The 26,595-nt window shown below is 35.8% G+C and overlaps 1 pseudogene; it reads right to left on the bottom strand.

Moving 5' to 3' along the window:
- Positions 1-2,439: 2,439 nt before the first annotated feature.
- LOC124974939 (complex I assembly factor TMEM126B, mitochondrial-like) lies at positions 2,440-3,034 on the bottom strand (annotated as a pseudogene).
- Positions 3,035-26,595: the final 23,561 nt, after the last annotated feature.

Below are 26,595 nucleotides of genomic sequence, written 5' to 3' on the forward strand. Positions count from 1 at the left end.
TAAGTCAAATTAACATGGAGTGTGTCACAGATTGAAATGTAAGTGTCAGCACTATAAATCTCCTAAAAGAAAACACAGATGAATATCAACAGGACTTTGAGGGGTGGATTACTCATGAACAATACAAAAGCATGAACTACAAAAGAAAAAACCTGCAATATTAAAAACATCTGCATTTAAAAGAAAAATAAGGAAGGACAAGCCACAGGGTGGGAAAATATTTTGTAAATCCTGTGTCAGACAAAATGCCTGTACCTAGAATGTAAAAAGAAATTGTACACCTCAATAAGAAGACAAATATTATGGTAGGTCCTAGAAGGTCCCTCAAGGACTTTTTGTTTGTTGATAATGCAGTGGTGGTTGTTGGGAAAGTCACTGAATCATGAGGTCCCTGCCTTCCTCAGTGGGATAATCATTTAAAATAATCCTAATCTGACAGTATTATTGAGAGGTGATGAAAACTATAGGCAGTATTGCCTAGTTGGAAGAAAATAGTCACGGGGGTGTATATAGGGAGGTTATATCTTCCCCTAGCCCCTTCTTTGCTCTCTGCTTACCAGTTGCTATAAGCTGAGCAGTTTTCCTCTGCCACATTCTTCTACCATGCTGATCTGCCTCATTCCTGGTATAAAGCAATGGAGACAGCCAACAATGGACTGAGTCTGCTGGAAACATAAACCAAATAAATCTTTCTTCCTTTAAGGTAACATTTTTAGTATTTGCCACAATAACAAAGCTACAACAACAAACCAATATTTAGAAAATGAATATAAAATAGTTAAAAGGCACTTCAAAAAATACAGATGGTAAATAAACATATGAAAAAATGAAAAAAGCATTAGTAATTAGAGAAATGCAAATTCTATCTATAATGAGATACTAAGAAATGCATAATTGAACTTAGAGAAGCTGCCTTTGCTGAAAGTATTGACTCTTCTCTTAGGCCTGTAGATGCCCAATGTGCATCTGAAGCAGGATAAAGTTTGGCATCTCTGCTTTCAAGTTGTGTCTGCATTTATCCCCTTGAAATTTCTCACTGCTTAGCTCTGGACATAGCATGTTAATCATTTTAGGAGTGCTAATCCAAAATCAGATGATTTCAGACCAAATATCCCTAAATTTATCTATCCCAGATTTTCTGTTTGGAATATTGAGACATCATGTGCAGAATATTGTTTCAGACCCCTGGAGTGGCACTCAGAAGTCTTAATCCTTGTTCAAACCTACCAGGAACTTTCCCCTCTACACCCATGATAATACCAAAAGCTCTGTCCTTATCTAAAATGCCAGTCCAACAAAGAAAGGTTTTGCAAAAAAGACAGATGGGTTGTTTTTCTTTAATTTGCTAAAATGGGAAAATACATGGCACATTCCTATCCCAGAGACCATGATTTTGACTGTCAGGGGGAAAAGTGGTCTTTCAAAGAGGGCACACATAGAGCTTCATTCCAGCTGTGCCCTGTTCAGAATCAGAATTCATTCCTGTATGTTAGTAGCAACTGCCCAGCAGGTAAGGCATGTGCCCTCCTGACTGCACTCTTTACCTCCACACTGGGGCTAGTCTTCAGGTGTTGTTCATCACCCAAGAATGGGCACTCTTCATTCATATATTGGGATCTTTAAGCATTGAGTTGGTGAGGTGAGAAATGTATGAAACAACTCTTATTAATCTCATTCATACCCATATCTCACTTAGATATGGATGACTGCCATGGCAGCAACTACCTCATTTAGTCATTTATTCTACAATTCTTTCCTGAGAACCTATTACACACTCTACATTATACCAATTGTTAGGGGTCTAAAGACAAATGAGTTGTGGCTCTGCTGTGAGTCAGCCAGGCAAGTCTGCCAATCTGTGCTGAGCACTAAACCAGAATCAGGATGCATTCTGCTGGTCCAATCTAAGCCTCCTGCAAGAGGTTTTAATACTCCTCTTTTGATACTCCAGGCAGTAAAACAAGGACCTAGTAGAGGTTTCATTTCTCCACTAAAATTCCATATACACATTCAAATAATTGTTTTGAACTGTGCATATGTGTGTGGGTTCCTATGTCTTAAATATTTGGAGGAATTGGTAAAACCTAAGCAACATGAAGAATTCATAATTTTCTAACTTTTTGGTAAATCCAAGAAAGAGAATGTTCTAAATTATTTCTACTCCATAGGACCTAACTCAAGAATAGTATATATCACTGACCTGGGATTTAAAATGCCATTTCTAGGGAGATGTATGTAGATGATCCATTGTTTGGAGCATAAATATTTCCAATATTTTTTCTTGTTGCTGTGTGATTATCATTTCTGAATTTTACTTTTACATTTATTGAATCAATAAATACTGAATATCTGCTACATACTTGGCAAATGGGAGAGAAATAGTATTTTCACTCTTTCAGCAATGCATTAAAATGTTCACTCTGACGAGTTAGCATACACTTAATTTTCTTGCACAGTTTTCTCAAGTATTCCATAGTGCTATACACCAGTAAGTATTCCAAATGCTGTTTGAAAGACCAGGGCAACTGCCATTAGTTTTATTTCTGTTTGGCAAAGCAGTAACCAAAGTAATAAAACTCTTCCTTTAAGTGGCAGTGGAACAGTGTAAGACTTGTGTGCCAGACATCCATTTATAGAAAAATACAATGGACTGGAATATAAAATACCACATGCTATGCCAACCAGTGAACTTTTCAGAATGCAATTTTCCTTGTTTTTGCTTATAGTACCTGAATACAAAGCATCAGTTACAAGGAACTTGTAAGCAACTACAGTGCATAAAAATGAAAGTGCAGTCAATGATGCATGTCTTCAAAGCATCATACATAACCTTAAAGTAGTATCTGAAAAAGAAGTTTACCAATATTCCACATAAACTAGCTGTTGTTCGAAGGAATACCATTCCATATATATTTAAGGTCTTTTCTTCTCTAAGGTACTTATAATTTCTTTCTACAATGTCAATGACCATTGGTCTTCTGAGTTTTCAATCTCCTAGAAAAAGACTGGGTTGACCATGCATATAAATCGCCATCTTGATGTGCACTAGGAATTTCTGCCTACCTCTTCTCCATCCTCCAGTGGCATAGCACCTGAGTCCTTCAGATAAGCCCTGTTTGATTATCTTAAGGAATATGAGATAACATACTCAGAAATCTTCCCTTGGCTTCTCTTGTCTGCATAATGGTGGTAGAGTACACCAAACAAACAACAAAACAAGAAGCCATTTCTTGTGAGCTGAGCCAAAGCAGTTAGTGAGTAGGCAGTGGCAGATATTACCAATTTGGGAGACAGACAAGAACAGGAAAAAGCAAACAACAACAAAAAAATCAAGAAGATCTCAAGCTGATCCTCCTGTCTCTTGCATCACAACCACAAAATCATATTGTACTACACATGTGCTTTTGATGGGGGTGGGAGTCTCTCTCTCTTTTGCCCTCTCTATTCTTCAAAACATTACCCAACTATGAAAGTATTCTTCTCTTAGGACCTTTGCCCTTCCTCTAGGACATGGCTTTCTTGTGGGCAGTGAATCTCTTAAACCTTTGTTCTGAAGAATTTTTTAACTGAGCAGTTGAGCAGACTGACATGAGGAGGCCATGCAAACTCAGTCAATTACACACTTAAAGGAATAAAATGAAAATCTCTTAGCATAGCATCCAAGGTACTTCACAGGCTAGTATCATCATTCTTTCAATCAATAGTGAACTATCCTGGAATGAGGGAGAATAATTTGCCAACAGGACAATAAGAATATATTTAGAGTCAAAATGACACTGATTAACAGCAAATGTAGATATCCAGTATTTCTGAACCTGCTTCAGAATTAACAGAAGGAAACTTATTAATGAAGTATATGGACTGATTGTTTTTAGAAAGGATTTTCTTTCAAAGGCAAAAAAAGTGCAAGAAAACACAAAATGATAGCTGGAAAATATACCAGCAGTGAGAAAATTGTTACAATTGCTGTCATAATGAGCCCAATGTTGGCAGGGAGGGAAACCAACAGTAGATTTTATTCAGCAAGTGAAATCTCACTTGGAGAAGGTAAAGCCTGGTGAAGCTACCCCAGAAGGGAGAGAAGAGTGCCAAAAAAGAAAACTGCCTAAAAGGAGGTTAACAATCTCTGTGGGGATTGCTTCCCCCATGCACAACCCCAAGCACACTCTCTCCCCTCTGGACATGCACCACAGGCCACCTCTGGAAAGGGAGGCCTGAGCTAGCTGTGGCCAGGATGCTACCAATCAGGAAGGTGCACCCCAACATGACATCTGATCACTGGCTCTCAGGCTACCATTCTTGAGGAACGAAACCAATAGAATCTTCTCTGGAGAATTTGATCTTATGGGAAGTACCTCAAAAGATCAATGTCTAGTAAATTCCACCCACATATTCTCCCACTTTCAGGGTTCAGAGTTGACAAGTTTCTTAGAATAGCCTGTGACTCACTGGAGTCACTTGGTAAGTATCCAAGGAGGGAAAACTACTTTTGTGTGTGTATATGACAAATCTGTTTTTTTACACTTCACAAGCCCCAAGTACTGTGATGCTACAGTGGAAAATCCACATACATGGAAAAAAAATACAAACTGCTCAATGTAACATTCAAAGTACTCACACTGACATCCTCCTCCCTCTCAGGAATTTGTTACAGGAATGGAAATCAGTAAGTACCTAGGAAAAAGTGCAGAGCCCAGGACTGGGTTCTGGCCCCTTCTAAACATTAAGAAAGTGTAATGATGATACTTAAATAGAGGTGAAAATACAGCATGACATAATATATTACAGTCAGAAATTAAAGAATAGGGTAGGATTCCATTTGTATGATGTTTCAAACAGAAAGTACTAACCAACTGGAATAGCTGTCTATTGGATCATTGTATGCCTGATGGAGGGGAGGGCCTAATTTAAAAGTGACTTGAGGAATTTTCTGAGATTATTGTAATGTTTTACATTTTAAGTGCAGTGCACTAAAAATCTCAAAAGGTTATAGTTAAAATCTGTCCATTTTATTTTATGTAAATTATAATTCAACAAAAAATCATTAAGAAAAAAATTTTAGTGGAATATGATTTAATAGTCAATAAAGAAAAATATGGTATTATAATTCAATTAAACAATGATTGATAATTATATCATAATAGCAGTGACCTCCCAATAATCACCCTTTCAAAACAAGCTACAAATTCAGCAGTAACCAAGGGAAATGTGAATGCCAACAAGGAACAAAAACAACACTTCCTCAAACCCTCACTCTTGTCCTTCTGGATTCTTATTGAACAGAGTTTCACAAGTCAAGAGAATAAATACAAAACCATTAGGGGAGATCAGAGAGTTACTGCAGGTACAGACACCTGAAGAAGGCAGGGCAGCTTACTGATGGTCTGATCAACAGAAGAAAACAGCAGTTTAAATGTAAGTTGAAGTTGGCACAGTGGTGCACACCTGTAATGTCAGCAGCTGGGGAGGCTGAGACAGGATCACAAGTTCAAAGGGAGCCTCAGTAATGCCTTTTACATTCCTATTGAGATTTTTATGTGGTTTATACTTTCTTCTATCAAAATGCTATATTACAGTAATTGATTTTCAGCTGTTACACAAACTTGGATTCCTGGGGTTATTTCTACTAAATTATGGCATATAACTTTTAAAAATATATGTTCATGGATTTGATGTGCTCATATTGTTTGAGGAATTTTGTACCTGTTTTTGTGAAGGATATTGGTTTGTTGTTTTCCTTCCTTGTAATGATTTGTCTGGATTTGCTCTTAGAATTAGTTGGGTAGTATCCCATGCCCCTCCTACTTCCTAGAAGAATTTGTCAATATTAATATTATTTCTTTGAATATTTGATAAAAATTCACCAATAAAACTATATGGGCCTGCACTCTTCAGTGTGGGAAAATTCAGTTTCTCTGCTTCTTATAGATGCATTCAGATAGTGATTATCCCTTTCATTCCTGATTTTTGTGGACTGTGTCCTCTCATTCACTTAAGTGTTTGTACTACCACTGAATATCTGCTAGAATGGCTACACTAATTAAAAGAAACCTAAGTGTTGTCAAGTATGTGGAAAAAATAGAACCCAATTACTTTTTAGGTAGGAACATATTATGGTGCAATCACTAAGTAAAATAGTTTGATAGTTCCTCATAGAGCAAACACAGCATTTGCATATGACCAAGCAGTGTCACTCCTGGGTGCATGCCCAAAAGGACTGAAGACAGGGTATAAAACAGCATTATGCATAATAGCAAAAGGTGGGAAACCAAGTGTCCATGAACAGGTAAGCATAGATATGAAATGTGGGATGCACATACAACTGAATATTAGTCAGAAATGAAGCTTTAATACATGCTACAATATGCATAATTATTGCAAGTGTTATAAAATAATGAAATTAAATAAACCAGACACAAAAACATATATAATATGATGCCATTCATAAGAAATATCTAGAACAGTAAAATTTATAGAGACAGAAAATAGACTATGCTGGACACCATCTGTAGTTCCAGCTACTTGGAAGACTAAGGCAGGAGGATCACAAGGTCAAGTTCAGTTTGGGCAACTTAGTGAGACCCCATCTCAAAATAAAAGAGGTCCTGGGGATACATCTCAGTTTTAGAGTGCCTCTGGGTTCAATCCCCAGTATGGGGTTATGGGGTGGGGGACTAGACTAAATTAAATTAAATTACTAACTTATATATTTAAAATGATGCATTTTACACTATGTAGATATGTGAATTACTACATATATATATATATATATATATATATATATAACAAAAATGATTCAAAAAAGCCTAGTGTAGTCATTTTAAAAGATCACAGGATCCAACTTGAAGGTGCCCCAAACAACCAAAGATGTGTGTATCAATAAAAAGTAGTGACTAACATAAATTAAAAACCACAAATATATAAAAATTTATAAGTTGATGATATATTTTAAAAATTACTGGTCAACAGTGGACTCTGCTATAATATTATGATAAAGATGGCTGTGAATCCTTTTCTACTCCTCCACTTAAATCCAGACTGGTCTTAGTGACTTATCTGGCCAAAATAATGAAATCAAAGCGATACTCTGAGATTTCAAGACTAGGAAATAAGAAGCCTTGTAGCTTATACCTGGGGCTCCTGGAATATTCTCTTGGGGAATTCTGAGCTGCCATAGGAAAAACCCAACTACCATGGGACCACGATGCTGGATTCTACATGTATAAGTTCACTGATGGATGGTCCTAGCTAAATTCTCCTTCTAACTCATCTCACTAAAGTACCAGACCTTCCAATCAACTTGTTAAATCCCTTCTGTCACATAGAACAGAATTGCCTACTCAAGCCCTCCAAAATTCTTGACCTATAAAGTCATGATTTATGTAATAAAACTGCTGTTGTTCTGTGCCCTTTGAACTTTGGGGTAATTTGTCATGCAGCTATGGATAACCAAGTAGTTCATTACTCTGAAAATTGGTAAAGAAAAAAAAAAGAAAAAGAAACCAGAACATTTATCCTGTCCTTCTAATTGAAACCATTTCAGAGTAATTATCTAACTGATGGAGACATTCTATAAAGAATAATAGCTAATAAAAGCATAAGGAAATATATAGTGAGAAATGCACTATTTTATAACCCCTAAAGAAATGATTCAGAGTAACAGTCACCAGCAAAGGTCAAACCTTCAGGTAGAAGTTTTATACAGAGGGAACATGCTCATTCCACTTGAACACATAAACAGAAATTTCACAAATCAACTGCATGAATTAAAAAGGGAGGCCAATAGACAATAAAACAAGCTTAAGAGATAGAACAAACAAATATAGTAAAATAGTGGCACCATGTTTGCAATCCGATTCAAATAAATTTACTGTAAAAACCTATCTTGGGAGTCAACTGTAGAAATCTGAACACAGATAGAAAAATAGATGACATTAAAAGAATTCCTACAAATTCCTTTAAGCATTAAAATGGATTAGTAGTTATGTTTAAAATTATTATTACTTATTAGTTAGAGATTCAAACTGAAGCAGTTACAGTTTGCTTCAGTAAGGCATGATGATCTCTAGTCCTGCTTTAAAATTCTCCAGGAAAACAAGAAAACACATCTCTAGTAAATCTGTGGAGCTGTAACAAGATTACCAAAATATTAATTTTCAAAGCTGAATAATGAGTACCTAGGGTGAATTAAACTATTTATTTTACTTTTGTCAAGTTTGAAAATGTCTGTGGTCAAAAATCTTTTCAGTGTTCAGTAACTTATTGGAAGTAAATTTGTGGATAAATATGAAGACAAAAGTCATCTTTACAAAATTGATGCTTTATAGCATGAATGTGGTACCTGAATGCATTTATCTGTCTCCTTGTCTCAGTAAAGATCTTGCATGTTTTCTGTTAAATTTAACTTTAGGTAGTGTACAGATTTTTCTATCATGGTTATGTGACTAAAATTTTAAAATATTTCATTTGTTCAAGTTACAGATATGTACATAAACACTGTAATTTTAAAACATTTTGAGTGCAACTCTTCCTTTAAGAAAGTTTTTACCCTAAAATAGAAAAATTAAAAGAAAAAACATTATTTCACTTAGGAACTTACTTTAATACAAAATTTCCAGGACCAAATCTATTCTACAAAATGAGGCAACCTTTTACTTTCAGCACTGCTAGAAATTAACTGCTTACATTGAAGGTGTATACCTCAGTACTACACAACAGAAAAAAGGTCATATGTGGCTGACACCTTAGAGGAAAAGAATGATACAAAAGTCACTTTGAATAGCTGACTTATAAGTGTCTATCTACTATTTCCCGGTCAGTGAAGGACAAGTGTTATAGGGAAAGAAACAAATGGCAAATGTGGCAATACTAATTTATATTACTATCTTTACAGTTCTTTCTTGTCCTTTCTTGGTTTGATATTATGTTTGACTGTGTCCAAGGTATTTTAACATCAATCTAAATCTGATCTGTACCAAAGGGACAAAGGGCTCAAAAATTACCCAAGGAGCCAGGCACAATGACACATGCCTATAATCTCAGAGGCTTGGGAGGCTGAGGCAGGAGGATCATGATCTCAAAGCCACCCTCAACAACTTAGCAAGGCCCTAAGCAACTCAGCAATATGCTGTCTCTAAATAAAATATAAAAAGAGCTGGGGATGTTGCTCAGTGGTTAAGGACCCCATGGTTCAATCCCCTGTAAAAAACAGAAAAAATAAAAGAATTACCCAAGAAGCTATGGTACTTTACCCAGCTCCTAAAACTCCAAATTTGGAAAAGAGTCACAGTAGATGCTGGTTATGTGGAAAAGTAGCATTTTCTGATGGACTTTTAAAAATAAATTTGTTAAAATCATTATTTAACCTTTCTTTATCAAGAGATTTTTCAATTCCATGGGGCTGCTGTAACAAAATACCAAAAAGGAGGAGGTTTAAAACAAGGTATTTAGTCCCACAGCTCAGAAAAGCAGAAGGCCTTGATAAAGTTGCCTTAATCAAGTCTTCTGAGAGACTCAGAGGGATGGACTTTCCATGCCTGTGTCCTGTTTACAGGTGGATGCTGACAATGCTTGGTGGTCATTGGCTTATGGAACATCACTTCAATCTCTACTTCCATCTACACATGACCCTCACCCTACATGTCCCTGCATCCAAATTCCCATCATGTGTAAGAACACCAGTCACTGGGTTAGAACCTATCCTAATCATATGACTTCATTCTACTGTGTTAATTTCCAATGACCCTATATCCAAGTGAATTCACAGTCACAGATCTCAAGTAGTTGTAAAATTTGGAGAGACATCATTCAGTCCAATAAAGAAGGCTTCTGAATCATTCATAAAAGAATGGGGATGGGGAGATAGCTCAGTTGGTAGAGTGCTTGCCTTGCAAGCACAAGGCCCTGGTTTGATTCCCAGTACCACAATAAATAAATAAATAAATAAATAAATAAATAAATAAATAAATAAATAAATAAATATAAATAATGAGTATGCATAGTTCAGATACTTGTATTTAGATCAATGAATTCATTGCCAGTGGCAAACATTTAGAAGACTGATGAGCAAATCCGAACTCTTGTGTGTGACATGCTCCTGACACTCATCAGTAAACATCTCTACAAGTTTGTTCCTCAAAATATCATCTGTAGACACAGTCTGCCAGAAAGGACACTACAGGACTCTCAGGAGTGAGGCTGAACATGCAGTTCTGAGGCAGGCTACTTTACCACTTTACCTTCTTACTTTACCACAAGTGGCAGAAAGAATCTGCCCAATACCTTCAATACTTCACTTGGAAATCTCAGTTCAATATCCAAGTTCATCATTTGTAAGTTTTAATTTTCATAAAACTTGTAGGACACAATTCAGCTAAACTTTCTGCCACTTTATAATAAGGAACATTTACCCCAGTTTCCAATAACAAGCTCTCCTTCCCTCTGAGCACACCAGCAGAGCTTTAACATGTGTATTTTTACCCAGTCTCTTCAAAGCATCCAAGGATTTTTTTCAGTCATGTCCCTCAAAAATTATTCACACATCTCCCTGTTGACCATTTGCAAAGCCACTTAACACATTTTACCTGTTATAGAAGCACCACGCTTCCATGTACCAAAATCCACATTTGTTTTCTCCTGCTGCTATAACAAAGTACAAAAAATTTATGCCACAAGATGACAGTGTTTTTTTTTTTTTTTTTTTGAGGGTAGTATGTACAGAACACAGGACTTAGCACAAGCTCTTCACTACAAAGGTACATTAGTTTTAGTGAGTTTTTTTTTTCTAATGTGACAAAAATAACTAAAGAAAAGACTGTAGTGGAGGAAAGTTTATTTGAGGGCTCATGGTTTCAGAGGTCTCAGTCCACAGAAAGCCAGGTCCATTCCTTGGGGCTTGAAGTGAGGCTAAACATCATGGCAGAAGAGTGTAGCACAGGGAAGCAGCTCACATGATGACCAGGAAGCAGAGAGAGACTAAGTTAAGTTCACCAAATGTATACCCCAAAATCATGCCCCCCCATGACCTACCTCTTCTAGCCATATCCTACCCACCTTCAGTTACCATGTAGTTAACCTGTCAGGGGATTAATTCACTGCTTGGGTTAAGGCTCTTGTAATACAATCATTTCTTCTCTAAACCTTTTTGAATTGTTACACACATGAGCTTTTGGGGGACACATCACATCCAAATCATAGCACTACATTCCCAGCCCTTTTCTATTTTTGTTGAGTTGTGGCATTGATAAATTGCCCAGGCTGATCTTGAATTTGGAATCCTCCTACCTCAGTCTCCTAAGAGCTGAGATTACAAGTGTGTGCCACTACAGCCAGAAAATTACAGAAATAAATTCTCCTGCAGTACTGGAGGCCAGGAATCCACAGTATTAACATAAAGGAGTTACATTCAAGGTGTTAGCAGAGTTGTACTCCCTGCATTCTCTGGCTTGTGGCCTTCTCCCTCCATCTTCAAAACCAAGGGTATATGCAACATTTTTTCCAATTGTTTCTACCATGTGGTCACATTCTCTTCTGTAGTTAGAATTCACTCAGGCTCCTCTATAAAAGCACTTGAGATTGCATTTGGATTCCACCCAGGTAATCAAGATAATTTTTCCATCTCAAAAATCTTAACTGGGTCATATCTGTAGTCTCTTTGTGACTGAAAGTCACAGTCACAGTCACCAGTTCTAGGGATTAGAATGTGAACCCCACAGGGGTCATGATTTGGCTTTCCACACTTGTTGGGAATGCCACTAATTCTCCCACCTTCACCTCTGTTCTTGTTCCACTCAGCATTGATTTATTTCTAGTCCCTCTATCAGTTTTTACTTAAAATGTCACCTTCTCTGAGAGGCCTCCCCAAGCCACTCTATCAAAAATTGACCTCATCAATTATTCTCTATCACAGAATGTTGTCTGTCTCAGCAGGTATCAATCTCTATCAATTTTTATCCTCTCAATTGTTTGGCTATTGACTGTCTGCTTCCCATTGAAATGCAAAGTCCACTTGGGCAGGTTGTCTGCCACTTCTGTACTCCAAGCATACCTTACACACAGAAAAAAAATCCTTAATATGAAAGAATATATTAAACTACATTCCACATCATATAATAAAAATAATATCTCTTTTCCTATAAAATTTTAAGGAACAATATTTGCTACCTTATCTCCAATGAAGTCTAACAACAGCTTGTAAATTTCAAACTAGAAGGTTTATGCAACTATTACCACACTAAACAGTGACACTATAATACCACATTTAATATCTGTAAAATATCAGGAAGCTAGAGCAGGAGAATCTTGAGTACAAAGTCAATCTCAATGACTTTGACAAACAGTGACACTATAATACCACATTTAATATCTGTAAAATATCAGGAAGCTAGAGCAGGAGAATCTTGAGTACAAAGTCAGTCTCAATGACTCACTGAGGCTCTAAGCAACTCAGTAAGACCTGTGTCAACATAAAATTTATAAAAGGTCTTGGGGTGTGGCTAAGTTGTTAAGCACTGATGGGTTTAATCTTTGATACAAAAAAAATTGGAAAACAACTTTTCTGAATGAAGTTTAAGAACAATTAATTTATCCATCCTCATTCACACAGTATTTGAGGAATGAGACTCTGTAGGTTACTTGAGACTGAATGTTATGCAACCTCAGAACCTCATATGCATCAGGAACATTTATAATCAGAAGTGAAGGTAACAATAAGCTTTATACAATCTCCATTAATGTATAGCTGAAATTATGAAAATCAGAGAAGTTACTTTCCTCAGAGTCACAATGTGCCATAGTTACAAAGTTGCAATTGAGAACATTAGCCACCTGATTTCCAGAGTACCTTCTATCTAAATATAAATATAGATTAAATATTGGACAATGTATATATGTTACACTATTGGTAGACAGCATGAACTATGAAGCTAAATAACTTGGGCTTCAATCCTAGTCTCCTACTTAACAGAAAGGCAACGTGGGCAAATTTTATAATATACACAGCAGTTTTCTCACCTGTAAAATTTTAATTATTATTTATTTAATAAGGTTGTTGAGAGAATTAGGTGAATTGAATGATAAGATATAAAATGCTCAGAATGTTTCTGACATGTAGTTAAAACTGCATGAATTTTTCAAGTATACTTTTATTAAGCATTAGAATTTTTCAATTTTATTGTTGTAAGAAAATCACCAATTTATCCATCTTAAGTGCATCATTTGATGATAGTGAGTGCATTTGAACTGTTGTATAACTATCACCAGAACTCATCTCTGAAACTCTCTTAAGCAATAAACTTTAAACTTGTTCTTGTTAGATATACGTGATAGTAGAGGGCATTTTGAAAATTATGTCCTATTCATCCTACTCTTTCATATTCCCATCCCTCATCTCTTCCCTTTATTCCCCTTTATCTAATCCAATGAACTTCTTTTCTTCCCTTCCCACACTTACTGTTGCTTTACTGAAAGAGACAAGTTACATAGTTTGGCCAAGGTCACAAAAATCAGCAGAGCCAGGATTTGAATCAGCTCTAAGATTCATAATACTCTCATGCTACAATGCCAATACACTATAGCAAATGGCTTTAAAGCTTATCTTTTATGTATGCAGGATATAAAAGGATACATTCCCATGTGCTTATATGTGAACTAATCTCTCAGATACATTAAATGGAAAAAGACAAGTACACCAGGGCCAGCTTCCAAAGTAATACTATGCTACCATATATACAGAGTCAAAGATTTGGGGAGAAAAATACATATGGCTACATATGCATAAATTATCACTGAATGAATGCAATTTAAGCATAAGAGTGACAGCCTCAAGCAGAGGAAACTATGGGACTGAGGATAAGAAAAGCACAAATTTTCAATACTACCTTGGTATACATTTCACTACTTGAGTAATTTTCATAAGTACTACATCATAATACAACAATTACAAAATCAAAAATTCTGTAATGAAAGAATAGCTGACTCCTTGTTTCCCACATTAAAGAACATTGAGAACAAGAGTAATACCTATTTTAATTGAGCATCTTTTTTGATATTTTTTACCTGCAAACGTGCCTATTAAGATTACACTTACTTCAGATTGCTCACTGTCAGGCGTCTATTATCCACCATTTGCATGCCTCTTGCCTGTCCATTGCCTGCCTTACACCTATCCATCACCCAACACACGAGCTTCACTTCCTGATCGTCCGACAACAGTCAGCAAACTGATCGTTGACTGCCAGTGGAGCACCAGCTGCTGCTGTTGCCTGGAAGTTCACTGTTACAGTACCTTCAGGTTTGATTACATGTGCCTGACACCATTTTGAGAAAACAGCCAGTCCCCTTAGGACCACTGACCAGACTGACTGAGCCCCGTCTCCAGCATACATCAGTCCAACCAATCAGTTCCTGCCTCCAGCACCCTCACATCAACTGACTGCTCCCTGCTGCCAGGACACCCAGACCAACTGACTGTGCCCTATCACCAGGATCCCAGACCAACTGATTGCACCCAGCATCCAAGAACCCACAACCACACCAAACACACCGGACCTCCAGGACCCCTGCCTGATCAACTGCATTCCACCCCCAGGACCTCCAGCTGACACATCCACCCCTGAGCTGAAGCTCCCCATTTGCCAACACATTTCAAAGCCAGAGCGGCCATCTCGGATAATCCTGGAAGCCATATCTCTGGGTTGGGCAAAACCCATCCTGAGATGCCTGCTGTAGGCTTGAAGCTCATTGTCAGGTACCTCACATGCATCAGGCTACTGAAAACTGGGAGGTTTCATTACTATATGACTGTTATACTGTAGATTTTCTTTTTTCTCCTTTTTAAAAAATTTAAGTTTTTATTTCTTTACTTTTCTTGCTCTCTTTTTCCTTTTGTTTACCAGTTCCCTCAGAGTCTCCTTCTCCCTTTTTTGCATGCAATTATCCAATTTTATTTGATTACATTCTCACACTTTCTATTTTCTAGAACTTCTGTATATTCTATTCTTATCCCATTAACAGTCACATTCTACATCCCTCTGAATCCTCTTTCTCCTCCATTAGAAACTGCACACCTTATTGAAACCTGTTTGTTTTACCAAAGATAATACTTGAACTCATTCTGTTTACTATGACAATATTGTTATTGTCCCCATAGAGACTATTTGGTCTAGGATTGCATAGTATCTGATTTGGGCACTGCTAATATTGATCTCCCCTTAAAGAAAGGGTTTTGGAAACCTATAGGACCACTATAAGCCTATAGTGGGAAATCTGCAGTACCACAGATCTGCACTGCTAGAGGGGAAGATACATGAACGACATGAAAAGTCAAGGAAAGAAAATGATCCAAACAAATCTAGATTCTATATTAATAGAATCAAATGACAATATGTTAGAAGAAATGTCAGAAAAGGACTTCAGATTATACATGATTAAGATGATTCATGAAGCAAAGGATGAGATAAGAAAGCAAATGCAGACAATGATAAAACCGATAAACTGAAAGAGCACCTGTAGGAAGCAATAGATCATTTCATCAAAGAGATAGAAATTCTCAAAAAAAAGAAAAAACGTAAATCCTTGAAATGAAGGAAACAATAAACCAAATAAAAAACTCAATGGAAAGCATCACCAAAAGACTAGACCACTTGGAAGACAGAACCTCAGACAATGAAGACAAAATATTTAATCTTGAAAATAAAGTTGCCCAAACAGAGAAGATGGCAAAAAGTCATGAAAAGAATCTCCAAGAACTATGGGACATCATGAAAAGACCAAATTTAAGAATTATAGTGATTGTGGAATGCACAGAGATACAAACCAAAGGAATGAACAAACTATTCAATAAAATAATATCACAAAATTTCCCAAACCTGAAGAATGAAATGGAAAATCAAATACAAGAGGTTTACAGAACACCAAAGGCACAAAATTACAACAGATCCACACCAAGTCACACTATAATGAAAATGCCTAACATTCAAAATAAATATAGGATTTTGAAGGCTGTGAGAGAAAAGCATCAGATTACATATAGGGGGAGACCAATAAAAATAGCAACCGACTTCTCAACCCAGAATCTAAAACCTAGAAGAGCCTGAAACAGCATATTTCAAGCTCTGAAAGAACATCATTGCCAACAAGAATCCTATACCCAGCAAAACTAACCTTCAGATTTGAGGTTGAAATAAAATCCTTCCATGATAAACAAAAGTTAAAAAAATTTACAAATAGAACGCCTGTACTACAGAATGTTCTCAACAAAATATTCCTTGAGGAGGAAATGAAAAACAACAATGGAGGTCAGCAAAGGGAGGAACTTCTTTAGAAAAAAAAAACATCCAAAGGAGAAACCAAGCCAACATAAAAACCAAAAATAAGCCAAATGACTGGGAATACAAATCATATCTCAATAAAAACCCTGAAAGTTAATGGCCTAAACTCATCAATCAAAAGACATAGACTGGCAGAATGGATTAAAAAGAAAGACCCAACAAGTATGCTGCCTGCAAGAGACTCATCTCATAGAAAAAGACATCTACAGAACAAAAGGTGAAAGGATGGGAAAAAACCTACCATGCACATGGACTCAGTAAAAAAGCGGGGGTTTCCATTATTATATCAGATAAGGTGGACTTCAAGCCAAAGTCAGAAGGGATAAAGAATGACATTTCATACTGCTTAAGGGAACCATAAATCAGGAAGACATAATGATAGTAAATATTTATGCCCCAAACAATGGTGCATCCCTGTACATCAAACAAATCCTTCTCAATTTCAGGTATCACATAGACCACAACACAATAATTCTGGGTGACTTTAACACACTGCTGTCACCACTGGATAGAACTTCCAAACAAAAAGCAAAGAAACCATACAGCTCAATAACACAATCAGTATCCTAGACTTAATGGACATATACAGAATATTCCATCCATCAATGCGTGGATTCACTTTCTTCTCAGCAGCACATGGAAACTTCTTGAAAATAGACCATATGTTATGCCACAAAGCAGCCCTTAAGAAATGCAAAAAAATAGAGATACTGCCTTGTGTTCTACCAGATCATAATGGAGAGTAGAAATCAATAACAAAATAAATAGGAGAAATTACTCCAACACCTGGAGGCTTAATAATATGCTATTGAATGAAACATGGGTAACAAAAAACATCAGGGAGGAGATAAAAAAAATTCTTAGAGGTCAATGAGAATGACGATACAACATATCAAAATTTCTGGGACACTATGAATGTGGTACTAAGAGGAAAATTCATTGCATGGAGCACATTCCAGAAAAGAATGAAAAGTCAACAACTAAATGACCTAACATTACAGCTGAAAGCCCTAGAAAAAGAAGAACAGAATAACAACAAAAGTAGTTGAAGACATGAAGTAATTAAAATCAGAGCCAGAATCAATGAAATTGAAATAAAAGAAACAATGCAAAAAATTGACAAAACAAAAAGTTGGTTCTTTGAGAAAGTAAACAAAATAGACAAACCCTTAGCCACACTAACAAAGAGAAGGAGAGAGAAGTCTCAAATTACTAAAATACATGATTCAAAAGGAAATGTCATGACAGACAATACTGTGATACAGAACATAATGAGACATTACTTTGAAAATCTGTATTCCAATAAAATAGAAACTACCGAAGACATTGACAAATTTCTAGAGACATATGCTCCTCCCAAACTGAACCAGGAGTACATACACAATTTAAACAGATCAATATCAAGCAATGAAATAGAAGAAGCCATTAAAAATCTACCATCCTAGAAAAGCCCAGGACCAGATGGATTCTCAGCCGAGTTCTACAAGATCTTCAAAGAAGAACTCATTCCAATACTTCTCAAAATATTCCAGGAAATAGAAAGGGAGGGTACACTACTAAACTCATTCTATGAAGCTAATATCACACTCACACCCAAACCAGGAAAAGACATATCAAGGAAAGAAAATTTTAGACCAATATCCTTGATAAATATAGATGAAAAGATCCTTAGCAAAATATTGGCAAACTGTATCCAAAAACATATTAAGGAATATGTGCACCACAATCAAGTAAGGTTCATTCCTGGAAATAAAGGATGTTTCAACATTCATAAATCAATAAATGTAATCCATCATGTCAATAGGCTTAAGAATAAGAATTATATGGTTATTTCAATTGACCCAGAAAAAGCATTCAACAAAATACAACACCCCTTCATGCTCAAAACTCTAGAAAAAGTAGGGATAGTAGTAACATACCTGAACATTGTAAAGGCTATTTATGCTAAGCCAATGGCCAACATCATTCTTAATGGAGAAAAACTGAAACCATTCCCTTTAAAAACAGAAACAAAACAGGGATATCCTCTTCACTACTTCTATTCAACATTGTCCTGAAACTCTAGCCAGAGTAATTAGGTAGACCAAAGAAATTAAAGAGATACTAATAGGAAAAGAGGAACTTAAGCTGTCACTATCCGTTGATGACATGATTCTATATTTAGAGGATCCAAAAACCTCCTCAGAAAACTTCTAGATCTCATCAATGAATACAGCAGAATAGTAGGCTATAAAATCAACACGCATATATCTAAAGCATTTTTATATGCAACCAATGAAACAGCATAAAGGGAAATGAGGAAAACTACCCCATTTGCAATAGCCTCAAAAAAAAAAAAATACTTGGGAATCAATCTAACTAAAGAGGTAAAAGATACCTACAATGAAAATTACAAAAGATTGAAGAAAGAAATTGAGGAAGACCTTAGAAGATGGAAAGATCTCCCATGTTCTTGGATAGGAAGAATTAATATTGTCAAAATGGTCATACTACCAAAAGTGCTATACAAATTCAATGCAATTCCAATTAAAATCCCAATGACTTACCTTACAGAAATACAGCAAGCAATTATGAAATACATCTGGAAGAATAAGAAACCCAGAATAGCTAAAGCAATCCTCAGTAGAAAGAGCGAAGCAGGGGATATCACAATATCAGAACTTCAACTATACTACAAAACAATAGTAACAAAAACAGCATGATATTGGCACCAAAATAGACAGTTAGATCAATGGTACAGAATAGAGGACACGGACACAAATGCAAATAAATACAGTTTTCTCATACTAGACAAAGGTGCCAAAAATATGCAATGGGAAAAGATAGCCTCTTCAACAAATGGTGCTGGGAAAACTGAAAATTCATATGCAACAGAATATAAGTAAACCCTTATCTCTCACCCTGCACAAAAATCAACTCACAATGGATCAAGGACCTTGAAATCAGACCAGACCCTGCATCTTATAGAAAAAACGTAGGTCCAAATCTTCAAGTTGTTGGCTTAGAATCAGACTTCCTGAACAGGACTCCCATAGCACAAGAAATAAAAGAAAGAATCAATAACTGGGATAGATTCAAACTAAATAGCTTTCTCTCAGCAAAGTAAACTATCAGCAATGTGAAGAGAGAGTCTACAGAGTGGGAGAATATCTTTGCCACTCATACTTCAGATAGAGCACTAATTTCCAGAATCTATAAAGAACTCAAAAAACTCTACACCAAGAATACAAATAAACCAATCAACAAATGGGCTAAGGATATGAACAGACACTTCACAGAAGAAGATATACAAGCAATCCACAAATATATAAAAAAAGTTCACCATCTTTAGTAATAAGAGAAATGCAACTCAAAACTACACTAAGATTCCATCTCACCCCAATTTGAATGGTGATTATCAAGAATACGAGCAACAAAAGGTGTTGGCGAGGATGTGGGGAAAAAGATACACTCATACATTGCTGGTAGGGTTGCAAATTAGTGCAGTCACTCTGGAAAGCAGTGTGGATTTTCCTTAGAAAACTTGGAATAGTCCTACCATTTGATCCAGCTATCCCACTCCTCAGCCTATACCCAAAGGACTTAAAATCAGCATACTACAGGGATATAGCCACATCAATGTTCATAGCTGCTCAATTCACAATAGCCAGACTGTGGAACCAACCTAGATGTCCTTCAATTGATGAATGGATAAAGAAACTGTGGCATATATATACAATGGAATATTACTCAGCTATAAAGAATGATAAAATTACGGCATTTGCAGGCAAATGGATGAAATTGGAGAATATCATGTTAAGTGAGATAAGCCAATCTCTCAAAAATCCAAAAGATGAATGATCTCACTTATGAGCAGATGATGACACATAATAGGGGGTGGGAGGGAGGCAAGAATGGAGGAATGAGGGACTGTATAGAGGGAAAAGAGAGGTGGAGGGGTGCGGGGGAAGGAAAAAATAATGGAATGAATCAAACATCATTAACCCATGTAAATGTTTGATTATGCAAATGGTATGCTGTTACTCCATGTACAAACAGAAACAGCATGTATCCCATTTGTTTACAATAAAAATAAATTTAAAAAAAGACATATTGAAATCCTAAAAAAAAAAAATAAACCCTTGAGTTTTATCAGAACAACAAAAAAAAACTAAGATTACACTTATTTCACAATCATGAATCAAATATGCAGCCATGTTTGAAAAGGATGAACCAGTTCCTGTGAACACAGGAGACTGAAAAACCCTAATGGAGATAGAAAAGAAAAATCAACTTCAATTATTATAACAATAAATACACCTATGTGCACACACATTTATAACAGCTTTATCTAAATAGTCAAAACACAGAAGCAATTTTTATGCCCTTAATAAATGAATCATTCAACAAACTATAGTAATCCAGACCCTAAAAGCTAGAAGGGCCTGGAACAACATTTTTCAAGCTCTGAAAGAAAATGGATGCCAACCAAGAATCTTATACCCAGCAAAGCTTACCTTCAAATTTGACGATGAAATAAAATCTTTCCATGATAAACAAAAGCTAAAAGAATTTACAAAAAGAAAGCCAGCATTACAGAACAGTCTCGGCAAAATATTTCATGAGGAAGAAATAAAAAACAAAGAAGCAAATCAGTAAAGGGAGGAATTATCCTAAAGGAAATGTCAAATAAAGGAGGAACCAAGATGTGTCAATAAATAAATAAATAAATAAATAAAATTTTAAATATGAACCAAATGACTGGGAATACAAATCATATCTCAATAATAACCCTGAAAGTTAATGGCCTGAATTCATCAATCAAAAGACATAGACTGGTGAATTGGATTAAAAAGAAAGATCCAACAAAATGTTGCCTGCAAGAGACTCACCTCATAGAAAGAGATACCCATAGACTAAAGGTGAAAGGATGGGGAAAAACATACCATGCACATGGACTCAGCAAAAAAGCTGGAGTATCCATCCTCATTTCAGATAATGTGGACTTCAATCCAATGTTAGTCAGAAGGGATAAAGAAGGACATTTCATACTGCTTAAGGGAAGCATAAATCAGCAAGATATAACAATCATAAACATCTATGCCCCAAACAGTGGCTCATCCATGTCTGTTAAACAAATCTTTCTCAATTTTAGAAACCAAATAGACCATAACACAATAATACTAAGTGATTTTAACACACCTCTCTCACCACAGGACAGATCTTCCAAACAAAAATTGAACAAAGAAACCATAGATCTCAATAACACAATCAATAATTTAGACTTAACAGACATTTATAGAATATACCATCCAACCAAGAGCGATTACACTTTCTTCTCAGCAGCACATGGATCCTTCTCTAAAATAGACCATATATTATGCCACAAAGCTAATGTCAGCAAATACAAGAAGATAGAGACGCTACCTTGTATTCTATCAGATCATAATGGATTGAAGTTAGAAATAAATGAAAGAGTGAAAAACAGAAACTACTCCAACACCTGGAGATTAAACAATATGCTATTATATGATGAATGGATAACAAAAGATATTAGGAAGGAAATTAAAAAATTCTTAGAGGTAAATGAGAACAAAGAAACATCATATCAAAATCTCTGGGACACTATGAAAGCAGTACTTAGAGGAAGATTTATTTCATGGAGCGCATTTAATAAAAGAAGTAAAACTCAACAAATAAACGACCTAACACTACAGCTCAAAGCCCTGGAAAAAGAAGAACAGACCAACACCAAAAGTAGTAGAAGACAGGAAATAGTCAAACTCAGAGCTGAAATCAACGAAATTGAATCAAAAGAAACAATACAAAAAGTTGACAAAATAAATAGTTGCTTCTTCAAAAAAATAAACAAAATTGATAAACCTTTAGCCACACTAACAAAGAGAAGACGAGAGAAAACCCAAATCACTAAAATTCGGAATGAACAAGGAAATATCACAACAGACATGACTGAAATACAAAACATAATTAGAAGCTATTTTGAAAATCTGTACTCCAAAAAAATAGAAAATTTCGAAGACATCAACAGGTTTCTAGAGACATATTAATTGCCTAAACTGAACGAGGAGGACATACACAATTTAAATAGACCAATTTCAAGTAATGAAATAGAAGAATTCATCAAAATCCTACCAACAAAAAAAAGTCCAGGACCAGATGGGTTCTCAACCGAGTTCTATAAATCCTTTAAGGAAGAGCTCATTCCAATACTCCTCAAACTATTCCATGAAATAGAAGAGGAGGGAACCCTCCCAAACTCGTTCTAAGAAACCAATATCACCCTGATACCTAAACCAGACAGAGACACATTGAGGAAAGAAAATTTCAGACCAATATCCTTAATGAATATCGACACAAAAATTCTCAACAAAATTTTAGCAAATCGCATACAAATATATATTAAAAAGATAGTGCACCATGATCAAGTGGGTTTCATCCCAGGGATGCAAGGTTGGTTCAACATCAGGAAATCAATAAATGTAATTCACCATATCAATAGACTTAAAGTCAAGAATCACATGATTATTTCGATAGATGCAGAAAAAGCATTTGATAAAATACAGCACCCCTTCATGCTCAAAACACTAGAAAAAATAGGGATAGTGGGAACATTCCTTAACATTGTAAAGGCCATCTACTCTAAGCCCATGGCTAATATTATTCTAAATGGTGAAAAACTGACAGCATTCCCTCTAAAAACTGGAACAAGGCAGGGATGCCCTCTTTCACCACTTCTTTTCAATATCGTCTTTGAAACTCTAGCCAGAGCAATTAAACAGACCAAAGAAATTAAAGGGATACGAATAGGAAAAGAAGAACTCAAACTATCCCTATTTGCTGATGATATGATTGTATACTTGGAGGAACCAGGAAATTCCACCAGAAAACTGTTAGATCTCATAAGTGAATTCAGTAAAGTAGCAGGATATAAGATCAATGCACATAAATCTAAGGCATTTCTATACATAAGCGATGAATCTTCAGAAAGAGAAATCAGGAAAACTACCCCATTCACAATAGCATTCGAAAAAAATAAAATCCTTGGGAATCAATCTCACAAAAGAGGTGAAAGACCTCTACAATGAGAACTACAGAACACTAAAGAAAGAAATTAAAGAAAACCTTAGAAGATGGAAAGATCTCCCATGTTCTTGGATAGGAAGAATTAATATTGTCAAAATGGCCATACTACCAAAAGTGCTATACAGATTCAATGCAATTCCAATTAAAATCCCAATGATGTACCTTACAGAAATAGAGCAAGCAATTATGAAATTCATCTGGAAGAATAAAAAACCCAGAATAGCTAAAGCAATCCTTGGCAGAAAGAGTGAAGCAGGGGGTATCACAATACCAGATCTTCAACTCTACTACAAAGCAATAGTAACAAAAGCGGCATGGTATTGGTACCAAAATAGAAAGGTGGATCAATGGTACAGAATAGAGGACACGGACACAAACCCAAATAAATACAATTTTCTCATACTAGACAAAGGGGCCAAAAATATGCAATGGAGAAAAGATAGCCTCTTCAACAAATGGTGCTGGGAGAATTGGAAATCCATATGCAACAGAATGAAACTAAACCCATATCTCTCACCATGCACGAAACTAAACTCAAAATAGATTAAGGATCTCGGAATCAGACCAGAGACTTTGCATCTTATGGAAGAAAAAGTAGGTCCAGAGCTTCAACATGTCGGCTTAGGACCAGACTTCCTCAACAGGACTCCCATAGCACAAGAAATAAAAGCAAGAATTAATAACTGGGATAGATGCGAACTAAAAAGCTTTCTCTCAGCAAAGGAAATTATCAGCAATGCAAGGAAAGAGCCTACAGAGTGGGAGAAAATCTTTGCCAATCATACTTCAGATAATACACTAATCTTCAGAATCTATAAAGAACTCAAAAAAAACTCTACACCAAGAATGCAAGTAATCCAATCAACAAATGGGCTAAGGAAATGAATAGACACTTCACAGAAGAAGATCTACAAGCATTCAACAAACATATGGAAAAATGTTCAACATCTCTAGTAATAAGAGAAATGCAAATCAAAACCACCCTAAGATTCCATCTCACCCCAATTAGAATGGTGATTATCAAGAATACAAGCAACAACAGGTGTTGGCGAGGATGTGGGGAGAAAGGTACACTCATACATTGCTGGTGGGGCTGCAAATTAGTGCAGCCACTTTGGAAAGCAGTATGGAGACTCCTTAGAAAACTTGGAATGGAACCACCATTTGACCCAGCTATCCCACTCATTGGCCTATACCCAAAGGAATTAAAATCAGCATATTACAGAGATACAGCCACGTCAATGTTCATAGCTGCTCAGTTCACAATAGCCAGATTGTGGAACCAACCTAGATGTCCTTCAATTGATGAATGGATAAGGAAACTGTGGTATATATATACATTGGAATATTTCTCTGCCATAAAGAATGATAAAATTATGGCATTTGCAGGCGAATGGATGAAACTGAAGAATATCATGCTAAGTGAGATAACCCAATCTCAAAAAACCAAAGGCAGATTGATATCGCTAATAAGTGGATGAGGACACATAATGTGGGGTCGGAAGAGTTAGTGTTAGGGTTAGAGTTAGGTTTAGGGAGAGGGGCAACAATGGAGGAAGGAAGGACTGTATAGAGGGAAAAGAGGGGTGGGAGGGGTGGGGGGAAGGGAAAAAATAACAGAATGAATCAAACATTACCCTTTGTAAATTTATGATTACACAAATCGTTTGCCTTTACGCCATGTACAAATAGAGAAACAACATGTATCCCATTTGTGTACAAAAAAAAAAAACTATAGTACATAAATTCCATGGAATACCACTCTTCAGTAAAAAGGAATGAACTATTGATGAACACAAAAAATGGAACAAATGACCAAAGAAATTACATAAAATTTTTAAAAATTTCAAAATATTGCATAATATGTTTCTATTTGTAAACACATTCTTGAAATGGTAAATTCATAAAAATGGAAAAAGTTTAATGGTGGCCAAGAGTGGTGGGGAAGGCAGCAGGAGAACATGGGTGTGGTTATCAGAGGTCAACACAAGGGGTCCTTGTGACAGAAATGATCTATACCTGAGCTATATGATCTTTAATGTCAAGATGTGGGCACTTCTACATAAAGTGGTCAGAAGATATCTCTCTCTCTCTTAACACAACTACCTATAAACCTACAGTTGTCTCAAAATAAATTACCTTAATCAAATAAATAAAATTGTAAATTGTTGAACCACATTGAAATGAGATCCAAGTGATAATCACCCTAAAATTATCCAAGTTTTCCTTAGAAGTCTGGTAAAGCAAGCATGAAAAATTAAAAAGGAAAGTCTAAACAATAATCACAAATGGTACCTTCTAGATGGTTCATGAAAAAGTCTTTCAGGAAGAAATCTAGTTGTACACTCATATATTTCTCAGTAAGTATTTTCTTCAATTATATATTTCAATACTACTTCACAGACCACAATATTCACATGCAAAATACATGCAAATTTATTTTCTATATATTAATGAATTTAAAACCATGTCTTCCTTCAGAAGTTTAGAAGGAAAAAATTATGCTTGAAAATATTTAAGCATTAATATTTAAATGAAATTTGTAATGATATAGGAAAATCTGAACAAAGAGTTTCCTTAGCTCTGGTGAACTCAAGAATAACTGTAATAGTTAATTCAAATATTCCATTTTATAAAATGACAATTCTTTTGCCACAGACTAAATCATTAAGCAAAAAGCACAGATAAGTGAAATAAATATTTACAAGTAATGGAAGAGTTAACCAGAAATACAGCAATTTTTTTTTCATGTAGTTAAAAATGAAAGAAGGCATTTTTGAAAGCCTTAGGGAGATGACTCAGAAAATATTAGATAAGCATTAATTTAAAAGTTATGTTTTCAAGCTATCTGACCATAATTTGAGTTCAGACCTTTAAAACGTTATCAAATTGAAATCACTGGCACACCTACATGACCTTCACCTGACACAACCAGTGCTGGCAACTTCCATCAAACCCAGAGTACACAGTTTCCTAGTGTGGCAGTATTTCAGGATAGAGGTAGTAATACTTCAGCTATTTTTTTTAAATCAGCTCGCAGCAAAAAATGTTCACTACTGTGTTTTAAAGACCCCATCAAAGAGGGGTCTTCTGTGAAAGAGGCAACTAGCAGACTTGATAAAATTTTAGTTGGGAAATTCAGATTTAGGAGGGAAAGCTCTTGCACAAGAGATTGCACCTCCAT

Source organism: Sciurus carolinensis, unplaced genomic scaffold (genome assembly GCF_902686445.1).
Source record: "Sciurus carolinensis unplaced genomic scaffold, mSciCar1.2, whole genome shotgun sequence".
NCBI lineage: Eukaryota > Metazoa > Chordata > Mammalia > Rodentia > Sciuridae > Sciurus > Sciurus carolinensis.